Source organism: Oncorhynchus clarkii, chromosome 20 (genome assembly GCF_045791955.1).
Source record: "Oncorhynchus clarkii lewisi isolate Uvic-CL-2024 chromosome 20, UVic_Ocla_1.0, whole genome shotgun sequence".
Classification (NCBI taxonomy): Eukaryota; Metazoa; Chordata; class Actinopteri; order Salmoniformes; family Salmonidae; genus Oncorhynchus; species Oncorhynchus clarkii.
The window spans coordinates 50232148-50248515 of record NC_092166.1 but is presented as its reverse complement, the minus strand read 5'-3'; the positions used below and the strand labels follow the sequence as shown (position 1 = coordinate 50248515).

Here is a 16368-nt window from a genome sequence, read left to right as displayed (position 1 = left end):
AATCTCATTCCTGTTCATCATGTTATATTTCTACACTGCAAATTTCCATCAATATTTTTAAACGTTTCATATTTTAATATATTTTAATATAAATGTAATAGCATTATTTAAGTATTATAACAAAGTAATAATTATCCCACCATTAGAATATGCATAGGCCCTTTGGTAACTCATAATCTGGTTACAAAAGTCCTTAAAGTTAATTGTTTTTTTTTAAAGTCAGTGCTAAACCATTCATATTTGATGACAATTCAACAGAACAGATTAACCCGGAATGATTTTTACTCTCACGGGTGGCCATAAGGAACTAGCTGAAAGCCCCTACTAAGCCACGCCTCCAGTCTTCAAAGACAACAACCCAACTAAATGATCCAACTGGCTGGGAAAAAACTAAATAACGTGTGTTCTGTCCATCATTTACCCAGCGATGTGTTGTTTTTAACCCAGCATTTCTTAGAGTGTAGGTAAATGAACAGCGATTTTTGAACAATGTATTTTTGGAACAGTAAAATGGACACATTGACCACACTTTTATTAGCATTTTAAACATAATCCATGAATTCTATATTTATATACAATACCAGTCAAGTTTGGACACACCTACTCATTCAAGAGTTTTCTTTATTTGTACTATTTTCTACATAGTTTTGATGTGTTCACTATATATAAAACAATGAAATAACACATCATGTAGTAACCAAAAAAGTGTTAAACAAATCAGAAGGTATTTTATATTTTTCAAAGTAGCCACCTATTGCCTTGATGACAGCTTTGCACGCTCTTGCACTCTCTCAACCGGTTCAACCTGGAATGCTTTTCCAACAGTATTGAAGTAGTTTCCACATATGATGAGCAATTGCTGGCTTCTTTTCCTTCACCCTGTGGTCCAACTCATCACAAACCATCTCAATTGGGTCGATGTTGGGTGATTGTGGAGGCCAGGTCATCTGATGCAGCACTCCATCACTCTCCTTCTTGGTAAAATAGTCCTTACACAGCCTGGAGGTGTGTTGGGTCATTGTCCTGTTATTGTCCTGTTGAAAAACAAATGATAGTTTCACCATCACACCTCCTCCTCCATGCTTCACGGTGGGAACCACACATGCGGAGATCATCCGTTCACCTACTCAGCGTCTCACAAAGGCATGGCGGTTGGAACCAAAAATCTCAAATTTGTACTCATTAGACTAAGGGACAGATTTCCACTGGTCTAATGTCCATTGCTTGTGCTTCTTGGCCCAAGCAAGTCTCTTATTATTATTGGTGTCCTTTAGTAGTGGTTTCTTTGCAGCAATTCAACCATGAAGGCCTGATTCAGTCTCCTCTGAACAGTTGATGTTGAGATGTCTGTCACTTGAACTTTGTGAAGCAATTATTTGGGCTGCAATTTCTGAGGCTGGTAGCTCTAATGATCTTAGAGGTAACTCTGGGTCTTCCTTTCCTGTGGCGGTCCTCATGAGAGCCAGTTTCATCTTAGCGCTTGATGGTTTTGCAACTGCCTGATTGACTGACCTTCATGTCTTAAACTAAAGACGGACTGTCGTTTCCCTTTGCTTATTTGAGCTGTTCTTGCCATAATATGGACTTGGTCTTTTACCAAATAGGGCTATCTTCAGTATACCACCCCTATCTTGTCACAACACAACTGATTGGCTCAAAAGCATTAAGAAGGAAATAAATTCCACAAATGAACTTTTAACCAGGCACACCTGTTAATTTACATGCATTGGTGACTACCTCATGAATCTGTTGAGAGAATTCCAAGAGTGTGCAAAGCTGTCATCAAGGCAAAGGGTGACTACTTTGAACAAACTCAAATATAACATATTTTGATTTGTTTAACACTTTTTTTGGTTACAAGATGATTCCGTATCTGTTATTTCATAGTTTTGATGTCTTCACTATTATTGTACAATGTAGAAAATAGTACAAATAAAGAAAAACCCTGTAATGAGTAGGTGTGTCCAAACTTTTGACTGGTACTGTATATATATATTTTAAATGAAAACTATTATTTATTTATTTTTATCACAAGTAGGTCACCGACCCTAACGCCCTGATGGGCGGGCCGCCGCTGCCACATACACACCAATGCTTGCCAACAGCTTCAAAGATCTGGTAACAATACTAAGACAAGAGAATAGGACAAAGAAGCCACGTCATACAACTTTAGCCAGGAGCACTTCTTCTACATTGAGAAAGTGCACAGGAGAAGCAGAACAACAGGTGACCAACCCAAACAAGAAGTGTACAAAGCCGGCTGCCAAAAACCCTACATAATGTGAAGGTTGGATCAAATGCACAATATTCGAGGAATGGTACCATTAGCCCAGGGCTGAGAGAAATGGATAATGATTGAGGAATGGTACCATTAGCCCAGGGCTGAGAGAAATGGATAATGATTGTTAATAAACATTGTTGATTGTTAATTGTTGAAAAAAATGATATTCATAGTGAAGTGGCAAAGAAGCACCTTTTAATAAAAAAAACTACTGTCAAACCAAACAAGAAGTTCCACTTCACATTAAAAAAACTGACTGGATGAGAGAGTGGGTTTTGGTTTGTTTGTTTGAGGGAGTTTAACACAATTCGAGTGAGAAAATAGCTGTTTTATAGTCTCCTGAAGCATATACCAAAAATACTTTACCATACATATACACATATTCCACCGCATACCTCAGGGGTTGTCATTAGGCTGAAACAAAATCCAGATTCGGGGCTTTAAATCACATGCACAACACCATGGAGTCGGAGGCCAAAGCAAATATATGTGAGACGACTATTGGCTGAAACGGATGCCTGGGGTGAGGTTCAGATGCCATATATAAATGAAGGAGATGGTTGCTTTTGAACCATACATTCAAGTAGTCAGAGAGGTAAGAGTTCACTTTCCTCTGTATAAAAACCTTTATGGACTTTTCTTGACATTTAAGAATATTGAAGGTACTTTAAAGTCTTCTCAAACTTAGTACATTTTTTTGAAAAATGTTTGATACAGCATGTGAACTTTTAGTCTTGTTTTAGTGTTGTTAAGTATTGCTATTTTGTAAATGTTTTGAAGAATGTGGTTTTGGAATAGCTTAATACTACTTTATCTTATCATAATCCATAAAATGTATGTTGTAATTTTGATGTCTGTTAAGCATATTGTATGTATGTATCTTCACAAAAAATGGATGTTTAGGGCTATTTGCGATTGGAAAATATGTGACATCTCCTTATCTCCTTTAAGATGCAAGTCTTATCAAATGTTGGCTAAACAATTGTATTATTATAGACGTGACTATAGCAATGCATGTTGAAGAGAGTTTTTCGCCCTTATAATTTCTCAGTCAATATTCCATAGTACGGAACGTAATGTGGCACAGCGGTTGAGAGCTCAATTCCGCGGCAAGCTGATGGTGCCGCGATCAACTCTCTCATTTTCTTTCTTGAAGGATGTGTAGAAAATCTCTACAATGACATTTAAGAAAATCCACTAAATTGTCAACAGTGACACTCAAATGACAGAAAAAGATTACATAACAGAAGTGCCTTCATTTTGAATATCTGAGAAAGGTGTTGTTGATGTAATTAAAAACAATATTTTTTTCTGTTATCTTTTACAGCAAAGAATGAAGGTAAGCTAACTAAATTACATTGGGGCTAACAGGCTAATACTTAATTTTTGTTGAAGGAGAAACAGAAAAAAGACAGACAGAGTTAGGAATACAGATCATACAGTCTCATTCAAGTTGAGAAATGAGGCGTACCTTCATTGGAAATCTAAAAGGTCTATGTACCAAGTTGTGAAGCAAAACTGACACCTAGCCACTCTCTCCTAGCAACAGTAGCTAGCTACACACGTTTTTATCTAGATAACCTTACTTATATCCCGACAACATTGACACTCAATATATTTTTGTTCTCAGCCACATTCAAAATTGAATTCAAGCCAGATAGCTTACATGATTGAAATTGTATCTGTTTTGTTAGTTGATGTTGTAATGTCAGTTGTTAGGTACCTAACTCGCTTGCTAGCCAGGCTCCCGGGTTCACGTCTCGTCCGAACAGCCCACTTACGACATAAGTATACTAGCTGGCTAGCTAACTCATCGTATCTTGACAACATTAACCCTCTACATAATTATTGTGTTATATTATCTCAGCCATAGTCACAATTACATTCAAGACAGATGAACTATCTAACAGGCATGAGCTCAGATCAGCTACAAACATTACATTTGTTGAATCTAACCAACCTCTCCACCTTACGTAGCTAGCTAGTTAGCTACAATAGCTAATTAAAACAATTGTCAAATGACATAACAGCATAATGCCGTGACAGTTTTATCAAGCATAAGTAGAACGTTATGGCTATGTCTTACCTTGATTGTCGCAGTATTTGTTACTCTTTGGCCAGGATCGAGTTTGGGAAACATGTTGTATAAGATGACGCTGGATCTTGTGTCGAGTCTGTTGATTCCATCTTCTTTTGGTCATCCTCATCGTGGTACTCAGGGGCCTCATCGGTGTCACACTTTTTCCCCAGCCACAGCTGACACACCTGATTAAACTAGTGCTAATGCAAACCAGTATATCTTCCTCCACTGTCCCACACTGGTCTCAAACCAGTATATCTTCCTCCACTGTCCCACACTGGTCTCAAACCAGTATATCTTCCTCCACTGTCCCTGTCCCACACTGGTCTGAAACCAGTATATCTTCCTCCACTGTCCCTGTCCCACACTGGTCTCAAACCAGTATATCTTCCTCCACTGTCCCACACTGGTCTCAAACCAGTATATCTTCCTCCACTGTCCCTGTCCCACACTGGTCTCAAACCAGTATATCTTCCTCCACTGTCCCACACTGGGCACAAACCAGTACATCTTCCTCCACTGTCCCTGTCCCACACTGGTCTCAAACCAGTATATCTTCCTCCATTGTCCCTGTACCTCACTGGGCACAAACCAGTATATCTTCCTCCACTGTCCCACACTGGTCTCAAACCAGTATATCTTCCTCCACTGTCCCACACTGGTCTCAAACCAGTATATCTTCCTCCACTGTCCCTCATCTCAAACCAGTATCTCTTCCTCCACTGTCCCTCATCTCAAACCAGTATCTCTTCCTCCACTGTCCTTCATCTCAAACCAGTATCTCTTCCTCCACTGTCCCTGTCCCACACTGGGCACAAACCAGTATATCTTCCTCCACTGTCCCTGTCCCACACTGGGCACAAACCAGTATCTCTTCCTCCACTGTCCCTGTCCCACACTGGGCAAAAACCAGTATATCTTCCTCCACTGTCCCTGTCCCACACTGGGCACAAACCAGCGATCCTCTGCTTGCAAACAAACGACTGTCCTCCTTGACAACATATCAATAGTCTGAAACACCCAAAAGGTACCAATTGGATGGCTCCATCCACAACATTTCAAGCTAGCTATGGAGTGATCTTACAGCAAGTTCTTAACCGGATTAAGCGTTTGTGTATGATCATGTATAAGTGTATGTATGTGATTCCTCTCGTGACCCACCTGCCCTCGACACTACTCATTAATGTTGCCTCTCTCTTAGACCATGGTACTGTACTCCTCAGTCTTGCCTTCATTCTTCAGTGAGATGAGGTGGTACTGGGGGGTTGCTTTCTCTCGGTCTCATTCATCCAAAACATGCTAGATGGTAAGGAGACAAAAATTGACATGGTCTTATCAGTAAGGTATACCAGTATAAATACAGGTATTCTGGTTGGAAATGAGGTAGTCTTGTCATTCTTCAGCAACATTGTACAGTAATGACTGTGCAGGTGCCTTATTTTGCATAGAAGGGACCTCCTTTTTGTCTTTGCAAACAAATTGTGCACTAATGACAGTGAAGTTCTCCCCTTGCCGACATTACTCACCTCCTGCCCGATGTAGATCTTTCCCAGATATTGAAAGCAGTGCAGCGTATACAGTTATGCACACTCTCACTGTGTAACCTACTCCAAGTTGGCCAGAGGAGACTGATGAGGCTGCATTGATTCAGTGGAGTGATATAGGGTACATACCATTTTAAGATTATAATTATTATTTGTTTAATTATTTTTTATTTCACAAGGTAGGCCAGTTGAGAACAAGTTCTCATTTACAACTGCGACCTGGCCAAGATAAAGCAGTGCGACACAAACAACAACACAGAGTTACGTTTGGAATAAACAAACGTACAGTCAATAACACAAAATAAAAAATCACATAGCTATAATACAAACAGATTGTCAAAACTTAGCCACCATGCATTTAATGCTGTAGTATGAATCTGCAGGTAGCTAAAGCTAACCAACTAGGTTCAATGTTAGCTAGCTAGCTAACATTAGGCTATAACTAGCAATGTAAATGGATTTCTGAGATACAAATAATATTAATACACAGATCATACATGTAACGTTATCTAGCGAGCCAGCAATCTAACGTTAGCTAGCTAGCTAACCGTGTGCTTTAACTTACAATGAAAAAACCTTTCGGACAATATTTGAAACGTATATTATCTGAAAATGTAGCTAGACTCTTAACAGTATACATGGATGAACGCTTTACGGCAGCGTGTCTTTTCCATTTTGATTATAGCCCGTTTGGCCCGTTGTGTCAAGTCACTCCAGTTTACACTGACCATGTGCAGAAAGTAGTCAATCTCAACTTTTTGCCATCGACTTTTGGGGACTAAGCTCATGATTTATTTATTTTTAAATTTAAGTTAAATTCTTCAAGAATCAATGGGTGTTATATTTAAATAATTTAAAAGTTTTTTAAAATTATGAAGCAATCACAGATGGACCCTTTCAATCAGAGCCGCCGGAAACATGTTGCAAGACCGCATTTGCCCACTACTTCTCACCACTTTAAAAGAAAGCAGCAGCAGCAGCAACCGGGCCAGTTCTCAGTGCATTTCTGCGGTCCAGTTCAACATTTACCTGCTCTGTCGCAGTCTACTATAGAAAACCACCGAAGACTACATGCAGAAGCGCTGTGCTATGTGTATTTGAGCGATATGACTGGCTATTCATTCAAGCACCACTACACCCCCACGAGTGACAACTCGAGCAGTACAGAAGTTGATACGTTCACAAAGCACATGCAAGCTGTCCTGAGCAAAAAGAAGCGCCCATCAATCTGCTCGCTGAGCTTTTTTTTATTTTGGGGAAAGTAATTTACAAAAGTAAACCTTCAATAGTGAACATACTTGCAATGTGCTGGCTACTGTTGATAGTCGACAAAAAGAAAGCCACAACAATACACTGTAGCATTTGTCTTGTCTAGCATACTGTAGCCAGGTCAAATTCTCTTAAAGGAGCAGCGTCCTATTTTGAGATGTAAAAAAAAATATTATCTAAATGACATAATTTAGAAACAAAAATAAAAGCAATTAATAAAATGCAATTCTAAAGAATAGAGTAACGACTTACATTGCTAAATTATATTAAACAGCTTCATAATAACCAACGGTGGCAGCAGGTAAGAGCATTGGGCCAGTAACCGAAAGGTTACTTGTTTGAATCCACTGGCCAACAAGGTGAGAACTCTGTTGATGTACCCCTTGAGCAAGGCACTTAACTCTAATTGCTCCAGGGTTGCCTTTAATAATGGCGGACACTGGCTGTGACCCCACTCTCCGATGGTGTCTCAGGGAGAGTTGTGATATGCATAAAACACATTTCCAATTCACACATGCGTATTAATACACACTTGTACATGTGTGAAAAATATAAGCACCCACCAAATTATTTGTATTTATTCATTATAAATATAGCCTGTTAAAGAGAAAGAGAGAGAAAGAGAAATAGAGAGAAAGCATGCCAGCCTAGAGGCCCTGCATGACCCCAATGCATTGAAAACTATACCATGTCCTTGCCAGTAGAAATTCTGTTCGGGCCATTAGATTTTTGTCCAACTGGTCCGGTCATGACAGTAAGAAAACCTATTAGCGTTGGACCCTGTCCTAGCCTACGAATAGGACCCAAAGTTTTACCCGACCAGGTGATGAAATCAGGAAAAACTCCAGGCCCCAGAAAGACATGTACAACTTTTGCCACACCACTTTTGAACCTGTGGTGCCACCTAAGCTTTAAGTATGATAACTTATAAATGTCTCTAGCATAGCTGTCTTACCCTATCATTACTCAAAATATAAGGTTGCATTACTCCATTCTTTATAACGGAAACATGAAAAATGTCAAATAAGTTAAAACGGTGTCCAATACCTTGTCTATTTCCCATCCGAGTAAGCTTATGTTTTAAGCTAGGTCAAATATAGGGTTAAAGAGTGGTTTCGAGGACACAGATTACACCTCGTCCTGGAGTATATTAATCTTGCTTTTTAATCCATGACTAGGCTTAATCTTTGTCCGGGCAAACCTCCCCATAATGTTTAAAACACGTTTACATTATTAGGGTAAACCTACTCTAAGAGTAAGTATTAGACTGTTTGAGAGGTTGGAACCCTAATCCACCCATCCAATGTGTGCACATCTGTTAGTGAAGTACAGTAGATCAATAAAGCTACAGTACTCTAGCAGTCGTCAAGCTGCTGATGCTGAAAAGCCTTGGTGCATAGGTCAAATGAGCTTTTACATGTCTTGTCTTTTTCAGCTTCAGACAATAGCTAATATTTTACTTAAAACATATGTTTTCGTATTATTATAATACACAAGGAAAGAATGTGTAGCAACAGTGGGCTGAAATAATTTTTGCTATATTTAATATTCTGAAATCTATGTCTAACAATAACTACCGTATACGTTTCTGCTTGATTTAGGTCAATACAATGGCATCCCTGACACTTGCTTTAACAGTGCTTGTTGCAGTATTCTGTGGTGAGTTGAAAGTCATCCATGAAAACATTCTACATATTATTCTAGATTGGTTGTAGTAGAATAGCATTGTTATTGGGAATGGGTCAACTGATATCAGAGCAATCAGTACACTTTCGACTGCATCTTTAACATGAATGTGCTATATAAATGTTATACTTTAAGATCGTACCTCTCTTAAAAACCTCTTAACAAATAATTACCTTTGTTAAAGAATTATTTCTGTTTCTTCCATGTTGGCAGTATCACACAAAACAATGCAGTTCAGGATTACCAGAGACACAAATGTCTCACCTTTTAACAATGTCTCTCTTTATGACCTGTGTTGTTCTCTCCTTGAATATGTATTTCCTCAGGGACAGGGACTTGCTAAATCTAGCCCATGAAGATTTTATAGAACAAAAGCTAATGATATTTTTCACAAATACAGAAAATAACATTCACATTGTTTCTCCAACTCAGCTACTGTGGCACTGAAGTGTCACAAATGTACTACCATCAATCCAGACCATCCAACCTGCACCCAGACTGACATAACAGAGGTGGAGTGTGGTGTCAGTTTCACCCACTGTGGAAGAATTGTTTTCCACAAACCAGCCTGTAAGTGAACAAATTATTAGAACTTGCAAGCAAACCAATTGTTTTTAATGGAATTCTTCTTTCGTTCTTTCTTATTATTCTCCCACCTTTGTTGCAATATATCAGTGCACAACTGATAAAATAAATGATACTTTGCCAATATCAAAGTATATCTACACCGCTACCCAGACAGCAAAAACAACACAGATTGGCCAATATTTGGAGCTGTAATAAACATTCAGAGTCTAGGGCTCAGCCCCGCCGCCGCATTTGACTGATATTGCATTCGGAAAGTACTCAGACCCCTTGACTTTTTCCATATTTTGTTACGTTACAGCTTTATTCTAAAATTGATGAAATAAACACTTTTCTTCATTAAGCTACACACAATACCCAATAATGACTAAGCAAAAACAGGTTTAAAAAACAGAAATACCTTATTTACATAAGTATTCAGACCGTTTGCTATGAGACTCGAAACAGGTGCATCCTGTTTCCATTGATCATCCTTGAGATGTTTCTACAACTTTATTGGAGTCCACCTGTGGTAAATTCAATTGATTGGAGATAATTTGGAAAGGCACACACCTGTCTATATAACGTCAAACAGTTGACAGTGCATGTCAGAGCAAAAACCAAGCCATGAGATCGAAGGAAATGTCAATGGGCTCCGAGACAGGATTGTGTCAAGGCACAGATCTAGGGAAGGGTACCAATACATTTCTGCAGTTTTTAAGGTCCCCAAGAACACAGTGGCCTCCATCATTCTTACACTTCTTATGGCTTGAATCCCACTAACGGGATCGATATGACAACAGCCAGCGAAAGTGCAGGGCGCCAAATTCAAATATCTCATAATTAAAATTCCTCAAACATAGAGGTGTTTTACACCGTTTTAAAGATAAACTTGTTGTTAATCCCACCACAGTGTCCGATTTCAAAAAGGCTTTACGACGAAAGCACACCAAACGACTTTGTTAGGTCTGCCCCCAGTCACAGAAAAACACAGCCATTTTTCCAGCCAAAGAGAGGAGTCACAAAAAGCAGAAATAGAGATAAAATGAATCACTAACCTTTGATGATCTTCATCAAATGACACTCATCGGACTTCATGTTACACAATACATGTATGTTTTGCTCGATAAAGTTCATATTTATATCCAAAAATCTGAGTTTGCATTGGCGCGTTATGTTTAGTAGTTCCAAAACATCCGGTGATTTTGCAGAGAGCCACATCAATTTACAGAAATACTCATAATAAACATTGATAAAAAGATACAACTATTATGCATGGAATTATATATACACTTCTCCTTAATGCAACCGCTGTGTCAGATTTCAAAAAAGCTTTACCGAAAAAGCACACCATGCAACAATCTGAGTACAGCACTCAGACAACAAAATCAAGCCATACAGATATCCGCCATGTCGTGGAGTCAACAAAAGTCAGAAATGGCATTATAAATATTCACTTACCTTTGATGATCTTCATCAGAATGCACTCCCAGGAATCCCAGTTCCACAATAAATGTTTGATTTGTTCGATAAAGTCCATTTATGTCCAAATGCCTCCTTTTTGTTCGCGCTTTTAACCCAGTAATCCAAATTCATGACGCGCGGGACAGACGAAAAGTCAAAAAGTTCCGTTACAGTCCGTAGAAACATGTCAAACGATGTATAGAATCAATCTTTAGGATGTTTTTAACATTAATCCTCAACAATGTTCCAACTGGAGAATTCCTTTGTCTGTAGAATTGCAATGGAAAGCAAGCTAACTCTCACGTGAAGGCGCGTGGTCAGCTCATGCCTCTCTGGCAGACCTCTGACTCAATCCCCTCTCATTCACTTCACAGTAGAAGCATCAAACAAGGTTCTAAAGACTGTTGAAATCTAGTGGAAGCTGTATGAAGTGCAATATGACCCCATAGACACTGTGTATTCGATAGGCAATGAGTTGAAAAACTACAAACCTCAGATTCCCCACTTCCTGGTTGGATTTTTTCTCATGTTTTTGCCTGCCATATGAGTTATGTAATACTCACAGACATCATTCAAACAGTTTTAGAAACTTCAGAGTGTTTTCTATCCAAATCTACTAATAACATGCATATATTAGCAACTGGGCCTGAGTAGCAGACACTTTACTCTGGGCACCTTTTTCATCCAAGTTACTCAATACTGCCCCCAGCCATAACAAGTTAAATGGAAGAACTTTGGAACCACCAAGACTCTTCCTGGAGCTGGAAGCCCCGGCCAAACTGAGAAATTGGGGGAGAAGGGCCTTGTTCAGGGAGGTGACCAAGAACCCAATGGCCACTCTGATAGAGCTCCAAACTTCCTCTGTGGAGATGGAAGAACCTTAAAGAAGGACAACCGTCTCTGCAGAACTCCACCAATCAGGCTTTTAGGGTAGAGTGGCCAGTCGGAAGCCACTCCTGAGTAAAAGACACATGACAGTCCGCTTGGAGTTTGCCAAAAGGCACCTAAAGGACTCTCAGACCATGAGAAACAAGATTCTCTGGTCTGATGAAACCAAGATTGAACTCTTTGGCCTGAATGCAAATGTCACTTCTGGAGGAAACCTGGCACCATCCCTATAGTGAAGCATGGTGGTGGTAGCATCACGCTGTGGGGATGCTTTTCTGCGGCATGGACTGGGAGACTAGTCAGGATTGAGGCAAAGATGAACAGAGCAAAGTACAGTGAGATCCTTGATGAAAACCTGCTCCAGAGTGCTCAGGACCTCAGAGTGGGGCAGCGTTTCACCTTCTAACAGGACATTGACCCTAAGCACACAGCCAAGACAATGCAGGAGTGGCTTCGGGACAAGTCTCAGAATGTCCTTGAGTGGCCCAGCCAGAGCACGGACTTGAACCCGATCGAACATCTCTGGAGAGACCTGAAAATAGTTGTGCAGCAACACTCCCCATCCAACCTGACAGAGCTTGAGATGATCTGCAGAGAATCATGGGAGAAACTCCTCAAATACAGGTGTACCAACCTTGTAGCGTCATACCCAAGAAGACTCGATGCTGTAATCGCTGCCAAAGGTGCTTCAACAAAGTACTGAGTAAAGGGCCTGAATACTTATGTAATTGTGATATTTTTTTTTATACATTCGAATACAATTCTAAAAACCTGTTTTTGCTTTGTTATTATGGGGAACTGTGTGTAGATTGATGAGGGGGAAAAACTATTTCATCAATTTTAGAATCGGGCTGTAACAACATAATGTGGAAAATGTCAAAGGGTATGAGTAATTTCTGAATGCACTGTGTAACACTCAGAACACTTTTTACATTAACAACGAGATTTTAACACACATTTGCTGTGTAGGAAGGTGTATGCCGACTGAAGCAAGTCTTGATATCTTTAAAAAAAAACATGGAAACAGCAAGCAATTCAGTTTGTGAACCTCAAAACTGTTAGCATTTATTTAAATGCTAAAAAGATATCAGCTCCGCCGCCCTGTTACACATACAACAACAAAACTTGATGTGTTTTAGCTTAAGGAACACATTTGCATCATATACCTATGATTTCCTTCATATTGGATTTTCCTTCATATTAGATTTTTTTTATCAAGGCTCCAAAAATGGTGTTCTCATGAACAGTACATCTGATTGACTTGAAACTCAGAAAGTATGTTCATCATGTCAGCCTCTACTAAGTCCAAATGTGGAAGAGAAAATGGTAACATTGTAAAAAATATATATTGCATCTGAAATCAAACTGTAATAGCTTCACTTCTCTTCACTTGACAACTTGAAACTCACATGTAGTGTTTTGAATTGTTACAAGAACACAAGCGAGGAGGATGTATAGTACCTCCATGCAACTGTTTATTTCAGCCTGCTCATAAGCCAGCACCCCGTTTGTAGCTATATTTCATTTTGCTTTAGTAATTCTAGCACATTACACTGCATCTATTGGTAGTCCAAATACTATATGATGCCACAACTGTAAAAATCGAAACACAACTGGAGCCAGTTTGGAGTCAGGAAGTACGAGGCGATAGCTAACTAACTGTACGTAGCTCTGTTAACTGTGGGGCATAATAATTATCTTATTTGAAGTTTTTTTTCAATTGTTTATCAATTACTTAAAGGGGCAATCTGCAGTTGCTACATCCATTTTTGGACTTATACATTAATGATATGTACCCATTTATTCTCAAAGAATATAATTTATAAATACCTCATGAGCTTAGTTTAACTGTTGAACCCCATCAAAACTAAAAAATATAAGCTTATTTTTACTCCAATGATTGCAAACAAACATTATAAAGCCTCAAAACATTTGGATATCATGGATGGTCAGTCCTTGCATCCATAACTCTGTCTATGAAGTTGAGAGTAGTTAGATTTCTCCAGCCCAATCTCTAGGCTTTTTACTGAAACAGGGGAGTAGAGAACGCTTTGTTACTGTTTCAACTGCTGATTTCTGCTTTAACTGATGCACCTACTTTCCTATCAACAATTTCCTCTTATTGTTTAGTATTTTTGATTGTGTATCTATTTGTTATGACATTGTACAGAACGATTGGGCATTTGTATATTTCTCCACTAGGACCCCCATTAATGTGTGTGCCTTCAATTTCAGATGGTGAGGTGAGAAAATGTGCTACTGAAAATGAATGTAATGTCAAGTCGCAAAGAAGTGTGGTGACGGAATGCTGCACAACTGATCTCTGCAACTGACCCAAGCTGGGAGAACCTGACTCACACCTGCAAATGGAGTAATATCAGAAAGGAACAATTTTGTAATTGAATCAACATACTGAAAACAATTTAGTTTTCAATTGATAGCTAAAAATTATTACGTTATCACATTCCCATGTAGTCAAATGAAAAAATATGTATGTCATTTCTCCAATTTCTGAAATGCTGTTAAAATATTATTTTCATATCATAAGCTTTGTGGACTGATTATTATAGGAATGTCTGGTAGGACCTGTGGTCAAAGTTGAAGATTGGTGAATAGAATTGTAGACAATTTTAATACACCTCCTGACATCATTTCCCAAGCCTTCACCCAAAAGGACCAATGCAAAGAAAAGCCCTCCTTTCATGTGTGTTTTCACTAGCGCCCCATTGTGTACATTTTATAATGGTGCGGAACTGTAATTTTCTAATTTGCTATATTTAGGAGAGGCTGAAGAAAATTCCCACACAGCTCCTGACATCATTACCCTTCAACCAAAAGGATACAATTTTTTAAATATAAGGCCCTTTTTTGACCAGCCCCCCATTGCACTACCACCCACCCACTCCAGAATCAGAAAAGGGGTATATATTTTATAAGCTCATAGGTGATGCCTTTACATTGAAACCCACTATTCCAACCTATCATTTTTTTTATTGTCACATACACCAGATAGGTGCAGTGAAATGTGTTGTTTTACAGGCTTAGCCATAGTAGTACAGTGCTACTGTAGTAAATTAGGGTTAAGTGCCTTGCTCAAGGGCACATCAGACATTTCACGTTGTCTGGTTTTCAAACCAGTAACTTTTCAGTTACTGGCCCAACACTCTAACCGCTAGTCTACCTGCCACCCTTAGTAGGGCCCTGTAAAATGTATAATACAGAAAACGGGGATGAAATCACAGAATCCAGACATTAAAATAGAATTAAACAATTTAAAACTTGTATTGAACATGTATTAAATGTATTGAAGTTAGTTAAATTCCATTAGTTTCTCATAATTCATAATAATGCATCAAGTAGAAATATTTCTTGCAAGGTAATGATATGGAAATGTGCCTGTTAGTGTTGTGTAGCCAGTTAGCATGCTGAAATAGTAATTTCTTTCTCAAAAAATCTTCCCAATGTAATGGTGGGTGAGTGATGGGTGAGGAGTCAAACGCAGAGAGCAAAGTAAACGGGAAAAAACACTTTAATGTCCTTAACAAAGTAACAGGTCCAAACATGGGTGAAGCCCTAAAACACAGGTGCAAAAACAAACCCAAAACCTAGTTACACAAACCCGGACAGAGAACGCCTAAAACCTAGTTACACAAACCCAAAACCTAGTTACACAAACCCGGACAGCGAACACCCAAAACCTAGTTACACAAACCCGGACAGAGAACACCCAAAACCTAGTTACACAAACCCGGACAGCGAAAACCCAAAACCTAGTTACACAAACCCGAACAGCGAAAACCCAAAACCTAGTAACACAAACCCGGACAGAGAAAACCCAAAACCTAGTAACACAAACCCGGGCAGAGGAAACCCAAAACCTAGTTACACAAACCCGGACAGCGAAAACCCAAAACCTAGTTACACAAACCCGGACAGAGAAAACCCAAAACCTAGTTAAACAAACCCGGACAGAGAAAACCCAAAACCTAGTTACAAAAACCCGGACAGAGAACACCCAAAACCTAGTTACACAAACCCGGACAGAGAACACCCAAAACCTAGTTACACAAACCCGGACAGAGAAAACCCAAAACCTAGTTACACAAACCCGGACAGCGAAAACCCAAAACCTAGTTACACAAACCCGGACAGAGAAAACCCAAAACCTAGTTACACAAACCCGGACAGAGGAAACCCAAAACCTAGTAACACAAACACGGACAGCGAAAACCCAAAACCTAGTTACACAAACCCGGACAGCGAAAACCCAAAACCTAGTTACACAAACCCGGACAGCGAACACCCAAAACCTAGTTACACAAACCCGGACAGAGAACACCCAAAACCTAGTTACACAAACCCGGACAACGAACACCCAAAACCTAGTTACACAAACCCGGACAGAGAAAACCCAAAACCTAGTAACACAAACCCGGACAGAGAAAACCCAAAACCTAGTTACACAAACCCGGACAGCGAAAACCCAAAACCTAGTTACACAAACCCGGACAGCGAACACCCAAAACCTATTTACACAAACCCGGACAGAGAACACCCAAAACCTAGTTACACAAACCCGGACAGAGAAAACC

General features: G+C 39.4%; 1 long non-coding RNA gene across 1 annotated transcript; it reads left to right on the top strand.

Moving 5' to 3' along the window:
• The first annotated feature begins 3606 nt into the window (after positions 1-3606).
• Positions 3607-14236, top strand: LOC139377475 (uncharacterized). Its single transcript, XR_011628005.1, has 4 exons — positions 3607-3620; positions 8776-8833; positions 9293-9430; positions 14012-14236. It is a non-coding gene; the product is annotated as an uncharacterized lncRNA (long non-coding RNA).
• The last annotated feature ends 2132 nt before the right edge of the window (positions 14237-16368 follow it).